Source organism: Mytilus californianus, unplaced genomic scaffold (genome assembly GCF_021869535.1).
Source record: "Mytilus californianus isolate M0D057914Y unplaced genomic scaffold, xbMytCali1.0.p SCAF_1, whole genome shotgun sequence".
Classification (NCBI taxonomy): Eukaryota; Metazoa; Mollusca; class Bivalvia; order Mytilida; family Mytilidae; genus Mytilus; species Mytilus californianus.
Genome location: NW_026262581.1, coordinates 52,225,588 through 52,249,494, shown reverse-complemented (window position 1 = coordinate 52,249,494; position 23,907 = coordinate 52,225,588). Strand labels below are relative to the sequence as shown.

Here is a 23,907-nt window from a genome sequence, read left to right as displayed (position 1 = left end):
GTCTGTAAGACACAAATGATGCTCCCGCCTGATCATAAGAAATTATAAATTTAACACTATGTTTAATAATCTATCTTTTATTTTTATTCTGAATGACTACACTTGCAGAACTGAATGTCCAGCCAAAAGGCTTCAACTTCCCAGTTTTAGTAGTCACCCAAATCAACTGTCTATTTCCAGTGGTCACCATGTTCAACTTCCCGATATTGATTACATATTTGACAATCTTATTTATTGCATTAAGGATATTAAACTGAAGAAGTACAAACCATTTTTCAATTATATAGCAAGTGAGAAGGAAATAAAGTCCAACTACCGGTTTTTGTGAATATCTAAAATCTCCCCTTTCTGACTTTTAATACAAAGAAAATTACTAAGTTCAAATACCTGGCATTTTGAAAAAAATCAAATCCTGTGGACATGCACACTTCCATTATATGTACAAACAACCTACAAAATATACTTTACCTCAAAAACTGTAGGAGGAGATAGCTAGACAAACCATGATCTGTTTATGCAGCTAGTACCAAAAAATGACTAAGTCCAATTACCTTGCATTTTGAGAATATTTGAAAAAAATTTAAATCCTGTGGACATAGATATAAGAAGATGTGGTATGAGTGCCAATGAGACAACTCTCCATCCAAGTCACAATTTGCAAAGTAAACCATTATAGGTCAAAGTACGGCCTTCAACACGGAGCCTTGGATCACACCGAACAGCAAGCTACAAAGGGCCCCAAAAATGACTAGTGTAAAACCATTCAAACAGGAAAACCAATGGTCTAATCTATAAAAAAACGAGAAACAATTATGAACCACATCAACAAACGACAACCACTGAACATCAGGTTCCTGACTTAGGACAGGTGCAAACAAATGCAGCGGGTTTAAACGTTTTATAGGCGCCAACCTTCACCCTACCTGAAACAATAGTGTAACATCACAACATAGAAAGACACACTATAAAATATCAATTGAAATGGCTTAACTCAATCAAAAGACATATTGACAAAAACAACTGAACATGCACACTTCCATTATGTGTACAAACAACCTACAAAATATTAAAGCTGTAGCTCAAAAACTGTAGGAGGAGATAGCCGGACAAATCATGTATCTATATCCACACGGTCGAACGGACGGACGGACAGACAGGAGTAAATTAATATCCACCTCGACATTTTGTCGCGGGGGCTTAAAAAGCCTTCATATACAGTAGTGTCCGGTAATTCCGCCCGTCCGGTAAACCCGCCCACTCCCATTTACTTCCGTTATTGTAACTTCCGTGAATATTTCATAGGAACTGTACTTTTCATCACTGCATGTCAAATTTTAAAGAAAAATCCTTTATTACGAAAATATCTAGTGATATATATAATACAGTTCCTAAAGCTAACGATAATCATATTATTGCTAACAAAACTCGTTTCTGACTTGAAATTTTTTTTTTCGATTGTCTGGAATCCCTTTATAAGTGGTCTTTTAATAGATCATCTTTTCCTTTCATAAATATGTGATAAACTGGCTCTCCATACATATTGATTGCACATGGGCGGATTTACCGGACAAATAAATTTCCGATAAAAACACAGGTGACCCACTTGTTATGTTGGTTTTAAAATTTATTTCAGATATGTTTGGAAAATGAGATAAACTACTCAAAGTTGATTTGTCAGTGAATCGATTTATATTAAATTTGATACAATTTGTATATAATTAAGCAGAAATACATAGGATCAAAGCCTTATGTGGGCGGATTTACCGGACTGCATCGTATATGTTTACATATATATACCTGTATGATCTGATGGAACTTCTGTACTCAATCCTAAAATCAAATAGCTAATCCCTCTCCATTCAGACTCTTTGGACAATCTATTCAGTACGTCAGGCCAAAACTGGACTAAAGATGTGTTTAACAATTTTTCGTACCTCGTTGCTTTAAGATTGTCTAAAAAACAAAATTATCATTGACCATGTTGACTTTAGGCATTACCTCTTATAACAAAAAATTATATTTATCATACTATATTCATGAAAAAATAATGTTATCTTTCTAGCTGTGTATACTTTTGAGTGAGGGATATCACAAACAGAATAAAAAAGAGGAACGTATAAATAAACTGTTAATCAGTAATTCTTTCAAAAAAGGACCTAAAAAAATAGCAAAATCCATCTAAGGTTAACTTTGCCTCAATAAATAGAAACCTTAATTTCTAAACAGTTTCTAAATTTATGAACGGACAATTTAAGAAAGGTTTGTTATAAGTCATGTCAGTACTGAAGTATTGAATACTGAGCTGATGATACCCTCGGTGACTGACAGTCCATCGGCAGAGGTATTGACCAGTTATGTAAAAATGTGTTGGTTTCGTTAAATTGAGTAAGAGAAGTGTAAATAATTGCATGTGCTCAATTATGTTCACATGGGTTTAAAACAGCTGGGGTATTTCAGCACATAGATATTTTATGTTTGTTTAAACACAGTGAAATATAAAATAAACCAAAAGAGAATGTGTGATCAGGCGAAATTCGTCTGGAGTACACAATTTTGATCCTGGTAACTTTGACGAGTTTATATTCAATACTTATGATACAAACATGTAATTTTATAATATTTCTTATTTTTCAAGGGAATAAGAGATGTCGAGCGTATTTGGGGTATTGAACTGAACAGAACTGAATTGATTAAAATGCAAAAGACGGCATCTTAAGAACCAAAATATAATTAAGGCTTTGAGTTTAAGATTTGAGTCAGTGATTTCGTGCTCATTGAAATTATTATCATATGTTTACGATTTTAGAATATCCTATGTCTTATATTGTTTATATTTTGGGTTAGGCATTTTGAAACAATTCCCTTTTGTTCACATCAGTCAATGGTTTTAACTCTATGTTTGTCACATTATTCATACCTGGTATATTTGGAAAAGCAATGACAGCACCGATGATCAAATCAACTAAATCTTTTTCGTCACATACTAGCTTAAATACTTCAAATGAAATTAGGAATGTTTCAAATGCCTCGTCGTATTTTTTCAGAAGATACAGTTCTTTTCCTTTCCTCCAGTGTGCCTGAATTACAAAGTTTACAAATAAGTTGTTAGATTACTACACCTGTTCATATATCAGTCAATAATAGAAACGAGACTGAATTAATCATGAGTGCATATTTATTTGTGAACATTAATAAACTCAGTCATTTCAAATATAGGGTAGATAATAATATGTCATGTTGTGAGGCTAATGAGGCCGGACGTTTTATATGTTCATAAAACATGACCAAGTAACAGTGTAATGTCTGACTAATTTGAAGTCACACGAAAGAAAAGTTCACACGAAAGAAAAGTTCACACTAAATATGAGTTCACACTAAATATGAGTTTACACTAAATTGTTTAGTAAATAAAAGTGAAATATTGTTAGATGTAATAAAATCGTATTGGCAAATATTTCAGCTCGATAAGTGGTCTTCTTTGGTGTCAATGTTTTATCCTATGCAAAACAAGAGGTGTTTATGTTTCGTAACTCTACCGGTTTCACCTTCTATCGTCACATTATTCCAGATGATCGAAGGTGAAACCGGTAGGATAATGGACGTTATCGTCACTTTTTTTCCTCTTAAATATGCCTTTATCCATTGCAGTTGTTCCTGCTTAAAACAGTTGATTGTATGTTTTTCAGTCATATTCTAAATTAAGACACTTTGTAAAACGCATGAATTTTCAGGTTAATTCAAATTGTTTTTACGGTAGAAGAACAACATTCATACCAAATAAATCTAGATTCAAAACAGATGTGTGTTATATGGAGCAAAGAAAATTTTTATTATTTTGATTGATTGATTGTTGTTTGTTTTACTTCTAGTAGCAAATATTTCGTTTTTATTCAGGATGGAAACATATCAATAATAAATCCATTAATTAAGTTATGCTATGGATTGACCAGGATGAAAGACAGGAACTTTGACTGATACTCGAAAAAATGGTATATCTAATTGACACAGAAATGTGTTATTTCATCGGCCTGATGAAAGGACATATTTCTGTGCCAATTAGATATACCTACGGAAATGTGCAAAAGTTCTAAACGTACAGAGAGCGAGACACTATCACTACTTGAAACACCAGATTTAATATCACCATTTAAAAAGGATGCGAATTTATACATACCGCACAGCCTACGGATTCCCCTGTCTAGCATTGATTTTACCGTGAGATATGTGAAGTATATTTCTTTACCCAATTGAGCCCTTAGGATGGATAATATTTCGAAAACACTTCACAGGTATTAACAGATCACCTTAGAAGGCCGCGTTTGGTCCTGATGCAAAGATATGCTCATCTTTATCTGCACTGCCTCGTGAGATTATTGATTCTTTACACACTGATGAAGATATGTAAAGGCCTCTAAACGCTCAGATCAGTCAAAAGATGTAATTCAATCTAATCATGGTTATGTTAATTTTAGTATTTTGGGAACACAGGTAATAGAAGAATATATTATTGTGTGTTCTGTTTGAAAAAAAACCCATGTTTTATCAAGATTTTTTTTTAAAAGAGCTGAATGTGTAATAGTAAGGCTTTCACTAAAAATAGTTGTAGTGCTAATGGTCAGACAAGATTTAACACCAAACGATGATTTTGTAAACAAAACAAACAAAAACAAAACAAAAACAAAAACCATCAGGACAAATGTGTAAATGATCTTACCATCCAAACATTTCATGAATAACAAATAATTGTCTTTGCTTGAGGGAATTGTAAATAATTCAGATGAATTATTGATTAATTGTTAAAACTCTTAAAATGCATGTTGTTGAAATCAGTAATTATCATAGAACAGACTGTCTGTTCTTCATTTTCAGTGGCTCAGTTTATGTGAGTATTTCATTTTATGTAATAATTACAAAATGTCTATCAATTATTCCAGGCATTTGGTAAATGCCCGAAAAGAGTAGTCAATTTATAACATGTCTAAGTCTCACAGGCAATTTCGAGAATGCATAAAAATTTCTGGCATTTTCTAAAATGCCTAAATTTAGAAAATGCCTGTAACATACATTTACGATGAATACTCAGTCATGTGTAACTTTTTATAGTGCATGGAAAGCAATCGCCATGAAAAATAGAAGAGGGGAGGTATTTATTCTACATTAGATGCAAATGCGCGAGTTTGGTCTTCTTCATAGCTACAAGAAAAATGGAGATGTTGTATCACCTTAAGTACAAAATGTGTTCATACCTTATGCCATGATGAATCAGCTTGAATAGCACTTTCTGCATCTTGTAAAGCCATTTCGTGTTGGTTAAGCTTAGTATATACAGTTGCCCTGTTTGTATACATTATTGCTTCATTTTTGAAGTCTCCTTCATCTGAACAATCTTTTAATCCTTCTGTGTATATTTCAAGTGCCTTATCTAAGTTGCCTGCCTGAAGGGCATCCTTTCCGATCTTCCGAATTCTCGTTATATTTGCACTGATTCCTCTACCTACAGGATCGATGTATGGAATTCTGATTAATTTGTTGAATCATATTTAATCAAATATCATTTATTCATGCACGATGAATGTATTTAATGAAATGAAAAATGCAAAATGATATTTATTTTTTTTCTGTACTTCTGCCACAATGTATTAATAAATAAAGGTTAAATTTGATATACATTTTACTGTATTTTCATTTGGATTCATACTTATCAATGTATATAATTGGTTTGAGAAAATACTCGACTCCGTGGATTTATTGTTCGCTTCAATCATTATCAAATGATACAAATTTTGATTTTTATTCAATATTTAAGCATTCAAAGATCGGAAGTTCATGGATTTATCCTCCCGTCAAGTCGAACAAAATTTTAGAATTTGCAGTTGCTACCTCCTCACTAGCCACACATCACTTAAGAGAAGAAAAAAACAGACTCGTCTGGTTGAAATCGGGCGACATATTTTCCAGTTGGCTGTTTCTTTGTGAAAAACCATGTTTAAAATGATTCAGCTTGCAGTGTTTTGCAAAACTGTATTTACCGTACTTCAGCGCGGTTATGTATTCTGATGAAATTCACATTTGTCGTGTTGAATATACATTAATATTTGACGCTGGACATTAAGCATCGATCGATCTTCACTTCGTCAATTGATTACAATTGATATGTGCTTCAAGAATACTGATCAATCCATAGATATAAATAAAAAACTGTATGTTTCTTATTGTAAAGCATAACATATGAAACTTTTATGTTAATGCAAAACGAGTCTGTGCTTAAAAGGGGCAAATATTTCTTTACCTTTATTGCTATTTGAAGCATTCTGTAATAAGCTGAATACTTGGTCAGATTTACTCGTATATTCAATGGCTGTTTTTCCTGCACTGTCTTTTATATTTAAACCACAGCCATGATTAACCAAAAGACCAATGATCGTTTCGCCAATAGTTGTTTTACGTATTTCTAAATCCTTCACAAGAACGTGTAGTGCTGTATCTCCGTTGAGTTTGACATTCATGCTTGATGTTGTTTTTATATGAGTTGATAGTAAATATTTCAAAAACTCAACATTACCTGCAGAAAAAAAGGACCATTATTTTGGTGTCTTTTTTCAGTCTGTCTTAATCATGTTAATCAATTTGTCTTTCTGTCCTCATCCATTTGTCTAACATTAACTAGTTTTGCATCACGTTTGTTACATGGAAACTTTCCTCGAGCACAAGAGTTCAACAAGATTTCATGGTGTAAGTTTTTTATTTTTATTTTTTAATATTTTATTGTTAAATGACTTTTTAGGGGGTTATGAATGCTTTTGTCGTACATTAGGCAGAACTTTCTCTTTTTTGTATACACATTTATACATCACCGACAAACTGTAATCGATCGAAACAACACAGATATTGAAAAAAAAAATAAACGGAAATACATCAGATAAAACTTAATCAAAAGCAACAAAAAAAACCCTATTAAAAGAACCCAGTGATAACTCAGATGCACCAGAAGAGTAAGTAATTACTGCTCCAATATTGCATACGCCGTATTTTTCATGACAAGTAAATAATCCGTTGTAAAGTCGCGCATTTGATGGTATAATGGTGAAAAGGAGACAGATTTGTTTCAACAAAAATGGAACATATCTGAGGTCACCTTTCTTTACTTTTGATCATTCTTGATACAATGTTATCAAACCAGGAACTCAAATTGAATTATTTCATTGTGAAGTATAAGATGTATCGCTCATGTTCATGTGTATATTCAACATAGTTTGAGTTTGTACTAAACTATTTCAAAACATATCAAAGCATCTTCCAACCACATTCAAAATTTATCTGTACTGATTGATTTAATTTATTCTTGAAATTGGGGTTAGTACTAGCTTTCAGTAACTGCGAGTTATCTTGGATAGGAATATTGTATCTTTTGTCGTGGAATTATTTCAAAAGTTTGTTTTATTGCTGTACTGTTACACCACTGTCAGAAGACGGCTGATCGCTCATAAGCATGTTTATCCCGCCAAAAAAAAATATGCGTCTGTCCCGAATCAGGAACATGTAATTCATTGCTAGTGGTTGGTTGCTGTCTGTCATAATTTTAGCTTAATCTTTTCTTACTTTGTCACATTTTGTCATCCCAGGGCCTTATATATTTCAATATGCGATAACCTTGAGTCGCTTACGTCATTGTCCTCTGATCTTTTGTGGAGACTCTAATTTTTATACTTTCAGAAAGTAATGAAAAATAACCCGTCAATGCTTTTTTTTCAGTTCTTTTTTTTTCTTGTGTCCTGAACATGCATGAAATGTTTGCCACTGGACGTTAATCAATCAACCATAATTTGTTCTTTTAAGATTTTACTCTGTCATTGTTGGTTTCAAGAAATAAAGCCTTTACAAAATGCTGATACCTGTTTTCAAAGTAATGTTAACCCCGAAGTGAATAACGGTCCCCTTCAATCCATTCTCAAATTCTTGAAATGAAGCACCATTTTGTAATAGTTTAATTGCCAGTTTGCAGCCCCATTCTTTTTTCTGTGTGTCTATGGTCTCAGTAAACAACTTCAAAACTGATAAGGCAGAACAATCGCAGTTTGAGAAACTTCCTGCAAGTTTTGAATCAGCGCCTGTAATAGCACCTATTAACAAATAGGAAATGGCTTTCCATTGACCGTTTGATGACAGCTGATGAAGGATTATATCCTTAACTGTGTTATTTTCTGGATCGACTATGTTTGATTCTGCATCAATTATGTTTGATTCTAAGTCAAATATATCTGGGAAAAAAATTATATATGTAATAAATTGTTGCATACATTTTTGTAGATGGTAAATAGTTAACAAGAACGGATTGTATTACAAGTCTTAAATTGAGGTATTGTCTACTAACAGCTATATATAATCAAATTTAACGTATCAGCAAATATTTGTATTAAGTACAAAGGCACAAAATATTTTTTGTTATTACTAAAGTTTTTTATTAATTTCCAAGTATGAATAACTAAATATGAAAAAGGGTTTTGATATTATACTATTAAAACAAAACAAAAAATAATTTTAATCAATAACACCTCATATTTTTGGTTAATTTTGCAGTAACAAAACTTTTAAATTGGCTCTTCCTGATTGCAAACCAAACACGCGGCATTAAGAAATAAGAACATGGGCTGTTTTGTTGGTAGGATGCTTTGTTCTTGTAGACTGATAGCTTGTTGGCTAAGCGGTTTCTCGTTTGAATTGTTTCATAATTATTATTTTGGAGCCTGATCTGAACAGATAATATGATGTACTAGTATCAAATATATTTGGTTAAAATTTCATACTCTGTATATTTTTGATCTACAAAAATCAAAGGTTCCATCTTTCTCTAAAGCAGAAGTATCGGAAGACGGTTATGAGTGGGGAGAGCAAGAAAGTTTGCTGGTGCAGCAATACCTTTTTGAGTATATTTTAGTTTTAAAAAACTGGCTACAAAGAGGGAACTCAAACTTTGACCCCTCACTATTGCAACGCTTATAGACCTAAAGTACATTGCTTTATGTCCCTATCGGGGATTTTTACTGGAAATAAACAAAAATATATCTCTACTTCTGTCAAATTTTGATTGTAAGCTTTCCTGGATAAATGTAAGATCAGAAAAAAAATGCTTCATATCTTGTAAATTTACTGAATATAAAGTTTCTTGTTCAGAAAATTAAGCAAATTTATCTTTAATAATTATAACGTAGGATAAATTGAAATCATTATGATTAATCATAGTTAAGGAAACAGCAATAGCAAAACTCACAACTGGTGTAAACTAAATTAGGCACGATCATCATTGTCGCAAAGGTATTTCGTTTGACAGCTTTTAATTGGTTTAACAGATTTAATATAAGTACATTATAAATACGAACTAAAGGATGTGTGTGATATACGTAATTGAAACACCAATCTTACGATGCAAATCAATAAAAGACATCTACATTGCATCATAAAGTCTCTAACAAAAGACGGGTGTTGATACAAAATGACAAGTTTTAATTAAATCGTTAAGAGTCTGAAAAGGTTGTGAATAAATTGAATAAGAACTAACAAAGATCTGCCATGATGTTTGTATAACCTACCTTCAACTTCACAAAGAACCTTTATCAGTTCTACATAACAAGCAGCCAGAACATGTGTGCAAAAATCAGTTTGTCTACATATATTCACTGCATTTATAAAAGATGCCACTGCACTGACTGGTTCATTCAGACTTTTGTATGCCAAACCTTGTCTAAAATATCCCTACAATAAAAAAAGTTTGGGAGAATTTAGAAGGTATGGATTTCACATTCTAGTACAATCATTAGTATTATCTATATAATCTTGATATATTTAAAACACAAGTATGAACTCAGAATTTTGTTTAAAGGGGCATTAGCTGTCAAATTCATGTTTACCGATTTGACTCAAATTCTCATATTTGATTTATAACATACTAAAACGTATATTCAAATTACAAAAAGTCTAAAGTAAACAATTAACAATGCATGGACTCAATAATATATATCAGCATTTCGTGTTATTTTAGTCTAGACGCCATCTCATGAACCATCGAGATGACCTCCGAAGACTGCCGACAGTCATAACATGTTATCAACATACATATAAATATAAAAAGATAGCAGCCACGTGCAATTGGATTTTTCTAGGTCTGTTTGATTTCATTTTATAGGTAAAAAAAATATGTTAATCATCGTTTTTTCCCTGTATAAGAACGACTTTTTGTGGACCAAATCAGTCAACAAAATGGTTCACCGTTGTTTCACTTTCAATGTTGGCATTCTTTTCCTTTCAATAGCTGAACACGCCTAGTACATACGTAACTTATCTCAAGCTATGGTGTTTAATTGAAGTTCACATCAATACGGATTCACATGAGGTAGAATTATTCACTTGCAGTCAATAATACATCGGCAATGATGGAGCTTATTTTGACAAATTTGGGCCAAACTAACTACTTATAACGAAATATTATTCCAAAATTCCGCTTTTATTAATAGTTGAAACAGAAAGAATAGTATTTTAAATTTTTGTAGCTTATGCCCCTTTTATTATCCCATTCTATGCGTGTCTTTCCAACCAAAAGACACTAAAATAATTCCAGGATAATATCTTCATTATTTTTATTTCTTGCGTTTGACTAAATTTTAAAGATATATTAGTTTTTGTCGTTTTCCTGCGCTCTGAAAAGAGGAACACTTTCGTCTGGTTTGGTGTTAAGTTTTTTGTAAAGTAAAGCAGTAAAATTGTGAGAAACTAATCATGTCAATTAAAGTCTAGTAAAAACAATGGGTCAGCATGATAATTTTCATCTTTCATTTTAATGATATTTATCCTCTTTCGGGGGAGTTGGTTTAGAATGTTTTGCTCCAGTTACAGATTCTTTTGTTCTAATTCGTAGATATAATGAATTTTCTTACAACGTTCTGATTTTTCAGTTCAAAATATAAGGTGAAGTTGTAACTGTATATTTGTTCCGCATAATATACGTTCCACATGGAACAAAATGGTACATAACTAATGTTCATGAGAATTAAAATTATATGATATTTATTCCTTCTTCATTAAATAATTTCCTGGAACATGAAACCTCATCAGTTATAATGATTATTCCAAAAAACCTCTCTTACATAATAATTATTCCTTGAAGTTCTGATACATAATAAATATTTACGCATATTTGCTTATAATTAAACAAGGCCAATACCGGGTCTGAACCTGCGTCGCTGCATGCAACTAATTGATGTAATACGTTACCTGGAGCAAACAGGAAGTGACTATATATATAAGGCTGATGTAAAAATTGCTTACTCGCTACAACTCAACATCATCAAGCTGCAGACCAAATACTTAAATCATTCCCTTCAATAGGAGCAAAGAAACATTTCACGAAAATTGTCCTTGTACAGCGAGTGTTGTAAAATGTCAAACTATCGCTAAACGGCGATACTCACTACAAACTACAAAATTGTCAAGCTGCACACCAAATACTAGTATTTAATTCTCTTCAATAGGAACCAAGAACACTCTGACGAAAACGTTCCTTGTACAAAGAGTGTTATAAAAGTTCAAACTATCGGCAAACAGGAAGCGGCTTCAGGGCAGATGTAAAAATTGCTTAATCGCTACAACTCAACATTATAAAGCTGCAGACCAAATATTAAATCATTCCCTTCCATAGAAACCCAGAAAACTTTGCCGGAAAGACAGACGGACAGACAAACGGAAAGACGGACGGACGGAATCGAGCGGTTACTAGACCTGCTTCCGCCTTTTGTGGTGCAGGTAAAAAGTTATAACTAAATATTTGTAAATCTTGCTATTTTGTTTTGAAATGAGTATTGTCACAAATGTGAATAATTACAATTGTTTCTCTCAATGTGTTATAGGAATCCATATGTGTTGCTAAAGGTATGTGGTCCTTTAATAATTTTATATCAATAAAACAGAAATTATGTAGCAACAACATATCAATTTTTATGAAAAAATCTAAGACAGTTTTTAGAATGTTTTCCGATTTTATGTGCTTTCGATGCAAATGCGCATCTATTTTGAGAAAGTTATCAAATAAAATTTTAGAAAAAACAAAAAAGATAGATGCATTTTTTTTAGTTATATTTATAGGTACCGCAGATGTATGGAAAATCGTATAAAATTTGTGACGTGGCAAATTTACTGTTACTTGACCTTAATTATGTTCTCCGTAAGAGTAAGCAGTGTTTTGTTTTCAAAATGGCCATCAAATGCAAGTTAATGACCTATTGTGTGTATCAAATTTAGAGTTGGCAATGTGCAATCTCGAAATTATGACTTTCACATGATTTAAAACTGGTAGAATTAAGGTTAATTTTGAATTTAACAAACCTCATTTGAATAAATGTGCTTTAATATTCAAATGATCTGATTCAAATGTTCAGAAATAGGTTTGAATGAATTCAAATATCAGAACTTTGGTTTAAGATTATATTTTAACGAGCTGCAAGAAATTTGGAAGCTGATGCAAAACAATTAGTTTCCAAAAATTTGTCACCTATCTTTTAGATTTCTTTTGAAATACCTTAACATTTCATTTTCAAACACCGATGACAAACGTTTCACAGGATAAAACATTTTGTTTCAGGTCATACATAAATATATTGTGTTTCCTTCTTGTTGCATAAAACAAAATATTCGGTGAGCTGAAAGTTACTGAACACTGAAACGTTGGCGTATTTTTCGAAATAAGACAAGACAAATATTAATACTTTTAGCTTTAAGCCAAAATCTTAAAACATTTTTAATTGTCCAATAACCGAAATCCTGAGTTTCGACATTTTCATTGATTTATATATTTATCATCTTTATGCCTATATAACCTGAAATACTTTGTTAGTCTTGTATGATTTTTAATTTTAGTTCCTTTATATATTTCGGAGTTTAGTATGACGTCCATTATTACTGAACTAGTACATGTTTTTGTTTAGGGGCTAGCTGAAGCACACCTCCGGGTGCAGGATTCTCGCTGTATTGAAGACCCATTGGTGGCCTTCGGCTGTTTTCTGCTCTTTGGTCGGGTTGTTGTCTCTTTGACACATTCCCCATTTCCATTCTCAATTTTATTGTTTCCATTGAAAGACCTTCTTAAATCAACAATTATATCAAGAAATACAGTTTGCCATAATTATGCGGAATAATTTAATGGAATCTGCATGTCTGAAAGCCTTGACAAACTTAGTATCCATTCAGTTTAAATAGCTTTTATACTTAAGCAATTATAATGAACATTTTTTGCTGAGACGCAAACGAATGTTACTTGGACAAAACATTTTGTGTCTCTGTGAAAGAAAATACCTTGAAAAATCCTGGATAATGTAATGGGACTTGATTAGCATCAAACAGACTTCTTCTGTAATCTTTTAAGTTATAATAAACCAGCGATCTATTGCACAGTAACTTTCCAAATTCTTCAGGAATATAGATTTGGATCGCCAAAGGAATTGCTCGGTTGAATGCATCAAGAGCTTTTTCATTATCATTGTGTTTCAGTGCATCCTCCGCGTCACGCTGCAGTTGCTTTATTGCAGACAGAGCAGATTGAACTGAAAGGTAATAGATAGAACTTTAGGTGTAATTAAATTTTTATGAGAAGGACTATTGACTAGTTTTTTTTCAGATTCTTCTCTAAGTGTTTGCAATTCGTTTTCTTTATGTGAATAAACATGAGACAACTTAGCAATTCAAAACTCAAACTCCATTTAATAATGACAGGATTAAGGTGATTGTCACGTTTAATTCTCATTTCACATCTACAAAATAGCGCATATTGACAACTCCTCGTCCAATGAAATAGCTTCAATTTTTCTTAGAAGTTTTGGAGAAAATACTTTTCTGTGCACCAAGTGGCTAGGCATGTCTGAAAATGGTAGGAATTCATTGTTCTGTAATCAAAGTATTGTGCGAGGAACAATTATATATAAGAGTCCCATATCTCACATTTCTAATAGATATGTTTTGGAATATTTCTTTACGATAAAATAATATCATTAAGAAAGACACAAAAGAAGATTTTAAAAAGTCACATAAAATAGTAATGAAGTGATAACATTCCTAAGAAACCTGTTCTTAAGGAATCTTAACCATAACGTCATGAATTGAACTTCTATGATAATATTAACAGAAGAGCCACATTATATATATACGTCTAAAAAAGTGTACAAAACACCAATATTAAAAAAGGAAACAGTAAATACAAGTATCAATAAATATTTCGGATAACAGATAACAGATATCCTTCATGAGTATGATGTAATCTTATCAATTTATTCTGATATAACTACAAACAATCTTGAAAGTAATACAAATTAAAAACCGAAGCACGCTAATATATATTTCTAAAATTTCAAAGTTGACGCAGGTTAAGTATTTACAACAGAGACTGCATAGATATGCATCATAAAAAAAATGTAATGTGCGATATGAGCTGGAACAATTCTAAAATTTCACAGGAAATGAAAGTTAAGTTATTACAACAGAGACTGAATAGACATACATTCTCAATGAAAAGCACTGTTCGATTTGAACTGGTATACTTCTAAAATTTTTAAATTGACGAAGGGTAAGTGATAATATCAGTGGCTGCGTATTTTTACTTCCCAAATGAATAAGCACTGTGCGATTTGAACTGTTATAATTCTAAATTTTCAAAGTTGACGAATTTTAAGTATTTACAACAGAGGCTGCGTGTAACCAAATGGGATCAATGAAAATGTGTAGTTTAATATATTTTCATTCTTTAGCACTGGGTCGACACCACTGCAGGTGGGCCATTTGTCTTCGCGGGTATCATCAGCTCAAATCAGTAGTCTGTGTTTCGGGACTTTTATGATTTATAACATAACTTTCTCAAATTCTCCATTGATGAATTTTGAATTTATTAAGAAACTAAGGTTCTAACTCCGGATCCCTCATGCAAAATTGACCTTTGTTTATTTTGCCTATTCTGTTCAGGTCTCTTGTGTCCTTATCTCTTCACGTGGTCAGGTATTACACATTAGCTTTCAAAGTTTTGGTTTGAGCGTTCCTACTGAAAGTAATTTCAAAAGCACTTCCGATAAACGAAATTTATTTAGTAGTATTGTATCATCATATATATTTAAGGTTAACATGTAGAACTCCAACTGTCTCACACAAAAGTTCTAGACATGTACCAGTCTTTTGTCCATTTTTGTCCTTTAATTTATCTCTACATACATACCCATACCAGCAGTATCAGCTCTTCAATTCCGAAATCAAGGACTTTTGCGAAACACCCTTTTTTATTTGAATGATATACGAATCGTCTTTCTAATACGCTTTCGCAGCATTTCTAAGATCAATATCTGGTGAATCACTCTCGTGCATAATGAAATCCAATTGCACTTATAAGACATAATTATAAACTTTTCATTATAAAAAAAACAAAAAAAAACGTGGTTGTTCTTTATATTGTTCAAACTTTCCATGAAGAAAAAAAAATATGAAAACATACCAAATTCTAGATTTGGAATATCTTGAATTCCCGGAGGTTGTGGAGGGTAAGCCATAATTGTGTTGCTTCTTCTCTCAAATGATTACTCATTACAATTTTCATCTATTCATGGATGTCATGTTTACTACGCATCTGAAATAATGTAGATTAGTAAGTTACCTTAAGAACATGAATTTTAAGTATATAAAACAGTGAATTTTTAACAGCAAAATGATTGACAAAAATTAAAGGAAACAATTTACCGAACTCATACTGAAAATGAGATGTCAAGGTCAACAAGGATAAAAAGCTTAACTTGTAACGAACCATTTTCATGACAGGATTCTTATTATGTTCTAATTTTTTTTTTTATTTTTTTTTTAATAATCTCCCCATTTTAAAAATCGACCACCAAAAGGATGACATAAACTTGACAGTAATTAAGCTGCTATAACGTTTCTGTCAGAAGATAAAAACAAAATACAGCTAATTATCCCTGTATTTTTTTCGACCCTCCGTCATTTAAAAATGTCACTAAATCAAATATTTAACTCACAGCATATTACTTGTTTGTGTTTTCCAACAACATTTTATCGTTCCAAGGTTCCAAATATTTTAGATGTCTCAAAAGTTTAATAGCTTTTGGAAAATGCTTACATGTTGTAATGTTACACTACTGTTTCAGGTTAGGGTGAAGGTTGGCGCCTGTTAAAACGTTTAAACCCGCTGCATTTGTTTGGACCTGTCCTAAGTCAGGAACCTGTTTCAGTGGTTGTCGATTGTTGATGTGGTTCTTAAGTGTTTCTCGTTTCTACTTTTTATATAGATTAGACCGTTGGTTTTCCTGCAATAGTTATTTTGGGGCCCTTTATAGCTTGATGTTCGGTGTGAGCCTAGGCTCCGTGTTGAAGGCCGTACTTTGACCTATAATTGTTTACCTTTTACACATTGTGACTTGGATGGAGAGTTGTCTCATTGGCACATCTTCTTATTTCTATTTACAGATTAATACATGGCCTTTTCCATATCGGCCCAGGTAGTCAATACTTCGGTACTGGCTTGATTTATAACAAACCTTTCCTAAATTGTTCGTTTATAGATTTAGAAATTATTATGAAACCCTCAGGCAAAGTTGACCTTAGATGTATTAGGCTATTATATTAAGGGTATTTTCGGTCGTGTAGCTCTTTAACTGTTTCGATTCTTATACATCATTGACTTGAGCATTCCTGAAGGTTATTCCAGAAAAACGCTTTGGACGCATGATATTTATAAATTGTTGTTTTCATTTTTCACAGCACTGTGTTGATACCATAGATTGATTTGGTTATTAATTTTAGGTGCTTTTTGGTCGTATAGTTCTTCAACAGTGTTGTTTTCATTTTTTATAGTTACCAAAGGTACTGCAAACTATCTGCAAACTTTATATACTTTAAATGGAAAGAATGATGCAATCTTTTTCAACGAATACTGAAGTTTCTGCAACTTTCCACAAGGGTGTTGCATAAGCTGCGTTGTTTTCATGAAGTTTGTGGCTAGATGTACACCTACTGTGAAGGTTTCGTGCATAGAATTTTAAAAGATTATAGTAATAAAAGAGTAATAACTCCTCTAAAATATTAGTTTAAATGAAAAAAAAAATTTTGACATTCTGGCTGTTTATCATGACAGATTTTCTCTATCCAGACTGGTTATCAAAATATATTTTTTCACAAATCAAGTATTAAGTGATGGCGATAGCGCACGTCGTAAAATTGGCTATGTAAGATTTACTCGAAGCCAAAACCGGCCAAGGGATGCAAGCATGGGACAATATATAGATTAACGAGATATAAACTACTTTTGCCTATTCTTAAGTGTAATTTGATTGTTTGGTTTTGTGATCGGTGATCGAGGGTATAGGAGATATAGATTTGTCGAATATAATAAAATATAATATAAAAGAGGGACGAAAGATACCAGAGGGACAGTCAAACTCATAGATCGAAAACAAACTGACAACGCCATGGCCAAAAATAAAAAGACAAACAGACAAATAATAGTACAGATGACACAACATAGAAAACTAAAGACTAAGCAACGCGAACCCCACCAAAAACTGGGGGTGATCTCAGGTGCTCCGGAAGGGTAAGCAGATCCTGCTCCACATGTGGCACCCGTCGTGTGGCTTATGTTATTACAAATCCGGTAAATAGTCTAATTCGGTAAGTCACATTCGTGAAAAGGGAAGGGTATTGTAGTTACGACATAAAGAACATATCCGATATCATCTGTGAAACGGTTATTCCATAACGGTCAACCAACTCGTGATAAGGTTTGTCTTTAGTATGATATCATCGGTACAAATTCCTACTGAGAAATGAAACATTTTATAAACAATGTCAATCATTTTCTCGTCAAAGCGTTTCAAATCCACATAGACAAAAGTCACTATGATAAAAGAAGCAGGCAAATGCGTATACAAGAATTTTCACGAAGTAAATATTTTAAGTGTAAGAGAGATGACGAGGCCACGTGATTGAACCAACATTAAGTGATTTTTCATTCCATAAAATTTATTAGTTTGAATACTTTTACTTATGATATGGAAATTACATTTCGGAAAACGTAAATGTCGTGATTTTAGTATACGATATTGTGCATAAAATGAGTAGTTGTCATGGCAGTGTCTTATACACATTTCATTAGCACGTATTAATATTTTCTTTGTTCATTGAGACCTAGCTTGAATATATCCCGGAAAAAAACGCTACGCATAAAACAGTTCATAACACATTGAATGAAGTTAGACTTTGTATTTTAGGTGAAGTAGTAAAATCAACTAATTGTATGTATAGTTAATAAACTCTTCATAGATACCAGTATTAAAATTTTGTAGGTAAATTTGATCTATGACCTCTGAAAATATGTCACTGGATGAAACCTGTAAACTGATAGAAGAGACCCGCAAAATAATTGAGGCTGGACAAGATGGTCCTAACAATATTATGGATTTATTCAATATATTTCTCAAAGTGGTAACTTACATTGATACCAGAGTTGAAGGAATAGAACGAAAATAGACAAACGTATAGATGACCTTAACCAAAGTATGCTGTCAGTGTCCGCAAGAGTGTGAACATTAGACAAATGAAATTACCGCATAGCTTTGCGAGTGCCAGTCGAGTTGCAAGGTGTAAGCAACCTTTTTGATAATATTCAAGGAAAAGTAAAAAAATACGATAAACGTTATACACCATATGCAAGAAAATACAAGCTAGAAGAAAGTGCAAAATCAAAAACTAGAGGTTCCTCTCAATGAAATAAAAAAAAAATCTGAAAGACTCGATATTAGATGTACATTGTAAGTCCATGAAAAACAATTTGATTTTTAAAAGTTTAGCCTAGTATGCAAATTTTGAAAACTATGAACAAAAGCTAAAAAAACTTCTTGATCGAATAGCTTGAAATACAACACCCGATTGAATTTGAAAATGTCCATAGATTCGGAAAGAGAGTTCTCAATAGAGCACGACCAAGAGTAGCTCGGTTTCTTTATCGTCGTGACTTAATCGGAGCAAGTTCTGAAAAATGCTTACAAGTTACGAGGTAAACCAGGATCAATTTCCGGCTGAAATAGAAGAACAAAGAAAAAGGCTTCATCCTGCAATGAAACAGGACGGAAAACCTATGACAATGGTCAGAGACAAACTATATATCGATGGGGAGTAGTTCATTCCGAGGTGAGGATTTAATTGTAAAGGAATATATTAAGTCAACAGAAAATATATACGAACAACTATGTAATATTGTTTTTGTTACAGGCGTTGTCCCGGATAGTTGGCTTTAGTGGAAATATAAGACCGATTTTCAAAAACAAAGTTGACAAAATGGACCCAAAAAATGGTAAACCAATAACAATTATGAATTGCCTTGGGAAACACTTTACTGTAGTTTTGAGTGAGCGATTAACTTAATTTTTAGACGTCTTTCTTATCTTGAATGAAAATCAATGTGGATTTCGTAAGAACTATTCAACAACTTATAATTTGTTTATAATTTTTTACTTTTTTGAAATTCTAAAAAACAAGTAGAAAAAAATGTTTTGCTCATTTATTGATTTTGAATAAAGCTTTCAACATAATTTGGTGAGATGGACTATGATATAAGTTGCTAGTGAATTATTTGAATGGTAACATGTATTATATAATTGTAAATATGTATAACGGTACACAGTCTTGTATTTCTTATAATGATTGAAAGTCAGAATGTTTCCCCTGTAGTAATGGTGTACGTCAAGGGGAATATGTATCCCCTTTTAGTTTTGCCTTAGTAATGAACGCTCTTGAGTCATATCTATCAAACTGCAATTTAAATGGGTTGATAACGATCTCAAACGAACTTTATACATCTTTAAAGTTATTTGTAATTGTATATACTGATGATACTGTGCTGATGGCAGAATCGCCAGCAGATCTCCAAAAGCAACTTGGCTCAGAACAAGATTATTGTTCTATGTGGAAACTGAAAGTTAATGTTGGTAAAAGTAAAATGATTGTGTTTCTATACGTTCACTTCCAAGGAACCTAAGTTTTAACTTGAAAGGAATAGAACTAAAAATAGATTTTTTTTTTTTTGTTCTTCCCTGGCCGGGATTCGAACTCATGCTACTGAGAAATCGTGGCACCAAATTGCCTTGCACTATGCCCGACGCGCTAGACCACTCGACAACCTAGCCTCGACAAAAATCAAGCTTTCGGTGGCCGGGTGTTACCTTTCCTCGTCAGTTTTTATCTAGCGTCGTAACACAGTACATGATATATGAGGCATGAAGATGGAATATTACAGATCAGCTAAATTATCTGTCGTAGAGGATCTTACAAATTAATGTAGGATGCAGTCACAGAAATAACTATATCATAAGTACGTCTGAACCAGTTACAACTCTACGACAGATTTTATCCATCGGATCACCAGTGAGGGTGATACAAGGCTGAAAACACATTCTGTATACATAATTCGTCTAAATAACAGCCCAACAGTGTTAGATCTTTAAATTTGCGGAAGCATATATATATATATATATATATATATATATAAATGTCTAAGAATATAACTGAAACACGCTAATTGAAACATTAAAAAGTTCTATTAGATTTTAAATAGAAATACGCAATATTTCGCTAGACAAACTAGCTTCATCAGGCGTGTGCATCTCTCAAGGTGAAATCGGATGCATGACAAAAAAAAAAAATTTGTAGCTTAAACTACACAAAATTTGAGTAAAAGTTTAACATGTTTATTGATGTTCTATAAATAAAATATATGTTTGTAGCTTAAACTACATAAAGTTGGAGTAAAAGTTTAACATATTTATTGATGTTCGATAAATTGTATGAATTTCTATAATAAATTGTATGAATTTCTATAAATTGTATGCATTTCTATAAATTGTATGAATTTCTACAAATTTTATGAAGTTCTATAAATTGTATGATTTCATTATTTTTTTTTTTATTTGTTTTTAAATCTTTTTTCGTCTCTCTCATTGAGTCCATCAGGTTCTAGAGTTCGTAACTGGTGCATCCAAAATCTCTCTCTCTTTTGTATTCCTTGTGTATCCCAATTTTGGTTTTTCTCAATGATTTTAAATGTGACGTTTTCAAAATCATGCCCTTCTCTTAAAAGATGTCTTGTGATTGGGCAGTTTCTTTCTTTCGTATAAAATGACCGATGGTTATTTAGTCGGATGTTAAATGGTGTTTCTGTTTCACCAACATATTGCAACTTGCAAGTTCCACACGTTAGAACATAAATACAATTTTGCGTTTTGCAATTGGATGTTATAAATATGTTGTATTTTTTCTTTGTGACTGTGCTGACGAATTGGGTTTAAATGTTGGCGACTTTGCAGCACTTACAATTGCCCCTTCCGCATGGTTTATAACCTCCTATTGTCGATATCTCCTGTTTAGATACTTTAGATGTTACTAGAATATCTTTGAGGTTTTTGGGTTTTATGTAAGCCATGACGGGAGGTGATGGAAAAATCTCTTTTAAGGAAGTATGATTTTCAATAAGGCGCCAGTGTTTGTGGACAATAGATGAAAGATTTGTCAGGTCAGGAGGAAAGCTGACAACAAACGGGATTGTATTTGTCTGGGCCGTCTTTTCTTTGTATTCAAGTAGGTTTGTTCGGTCTTTTTCTTTAGCTTTACCGAAAGCTTCTGAAATGTTTTTGCTCTTATAACCTCTTGATTTAAGTTGCTGTCTGAGTTTCCCAAACGGTGGTTTAATTTTGATTCCGATGAGCAAATCCGCTTTAACCTGATAGCTTGGCTGTACGGGATGCTTCGGGAACAGTGTTTTGGGTGACAACTCTTCGGAGAGAGAAATTGGTGTTTGTCAGTTTTTTTGGTGTGAAGGTCGGTTGTCATGACTCCGTTTTCTAAAGTTATGGTGGTGTCGAAAAACGCAATTTTCTCATTTGAAACTTCAGATGTGAACTTAATAGATTGATGAAATTTATTACAGAAATCTAGAAAATCATGTAGATGTTCTGCAGTTTCGTTCCATTTGATATCGATGTCATCAATATAACGGAGCCAAGACAAGGGTTTGTATGGTACACTCGAAAGGATGCGTTCTTCGAGTCTCCCCATGAAAATGTTGGCAAAAGAAGGTGCCATTTTGGTTCCCATACTTGTACCGTCAATCTGCAAGTAGTGCTGGTCGTTGAATACAACATTGTTGTTTTCAAGCACTAGTTTCAGCAACTGAACCAGACAGTCGGTAGGGGGATTTTCATTCTTACGATTGTTCCATACTTTTTCACAAGCGACTACTCCTTCATTTTTTGGAATATTGGTGTATAAAGAACACACATCCATCGATACCAAAATTGTGTTGTTTTGCAAGGGATTTAATGAATCCATTTTCTTCAAATAATCTGTTGTATCTTGAATGTAGGATGGCATTGTTCTAACATGTGGTCTAAGATGGTAATCAACGAACTCAGATATTTTTTCGGTTGGGTGACCATTGGCAGATACTATCGGTCTTCCCGGAATCCCTTCTTAATGAAGTTTTGGGAGCAAGTAAAATCGACCGGCTGTGCAGGTTTCATCAGGGCGTAGATAGTCGTACGTGTCGTCATCTATGTGTTTTTTGCTATTCATATCTGAAAGGACCTCATTTATTTGTTTGCTAATTTCTTATGTAGGATCACAATCTAATTGTTTGTGCCCCCAAGGGTGACTGGGGAATAGAAATATGGTCACCATTGGTCTTCCTCCGACCGGCGGTAAAACCCTCGCTAAAGTGGGGCGTACGCTTGGCTGTGCGGGATGTACAAGTTCGCAGTCACGTCCGGTCAGAATGGGGACGTTAAATCCGATGCCTCGTGTAAAGAGAGTGCCACGCTCTTTGCACGTTAAGAACCCTTGCAACAACTCTTTGAGGGGTCCGTAGGTGACCTGTTGCAAGGCTAAATTTCTGTCCCTATCCAATACACCCTCATTTCCCGTGGCAGTCTTAATTTCTCCGACCTTAATCCCGGACGCCCCTCTTACAGAACCTACCTATTGTATTTATTGTTAATTTGTTCTCGTCCTGAATATGCATGAAATATTTGCCACTGGACGTTAAGCAATCAACAATCAATCAATCAATCAATCTAATTGTTTGTAAAATTTGGTGTTTGAAAGGGGGATTTCATTGAGAAAAACCAAAATTGGGATACACAAGGAAGACAAAAGAGAGAGAGAGATTTCGGATGCACCTGTTACGAACTCTTGAACCTGATGGACTCAATCAGAGAGACGAAAAAAGATTTAAAAACAAATCAAAACAATAATCTTGAAATCATACAATTTATAGAAATTCATACAATTTGTAGAAATTCATACAATTTATCGAACATCATAAATATGTTTAACTTTTACTCCAACTTTATGTAGTTTAAACTACAAACATATATGTTTTTTATAGAACATCAATAAACATGTTAAACTTTTACTCAAATTTTGGGTAGTGTTAGCTACAAAAATATTTGTTTTGTCATGCATCCAATTCACCTTGAGAGATGCACACGCCTGATAAAGCTAGTTTGTCTAGTGAAATATTGCGTATTTCTATTTAAAATCTAATAGAACTTTTTAATGTATCAATTAGCGTGTTTTAAGTTATATTCTTAGACATTTATATAATTTTAATTCAGTAACTGTATCGATCAGTTTATTTTCACAAACTGATCCACGCCTAAATAGATTGGATGTTGATTGTTGCTATTTTTAGACATTATATATTATTCTCGCAGGCAACACGCATAACACATATTGTTTTGTGTAATCCATTCATATCTTTTTCCTGATAAGATCATGGAACAAAGAACTTAATTTATCAAACTAAGACGTTTAACAAAACAGAAAATACAA

At 32.9% G+C, this 23,907-nt stretch overlaps 1 long non-coding RNA gene across 1 annotated transcript; it reads right to left on the bottom strand.

The window, feature by feature from the left end:
- Positions 1–2,923: 2,923 nt before the first annotated feature.
- LOC127721420 (uncharacterized) lies at positions 2,924–9,717 on the bottom strand. Its single transcript, XR_007991248.1, has 5 exons — positions 9,588–9,717; positions 7,893–8,258; positions 6,290–6,562; positions 5,247–5,494; positions 2,924–3,077 (listed from the first exon to the last, which is right to left on the bottom strand). It is a non-coding gene; the product is annotated as an uncharacterized LOC127721420 (long non-coding RNA).
- Positions 9,718–23,907: the final 14,190 nt, after the last annotated feature.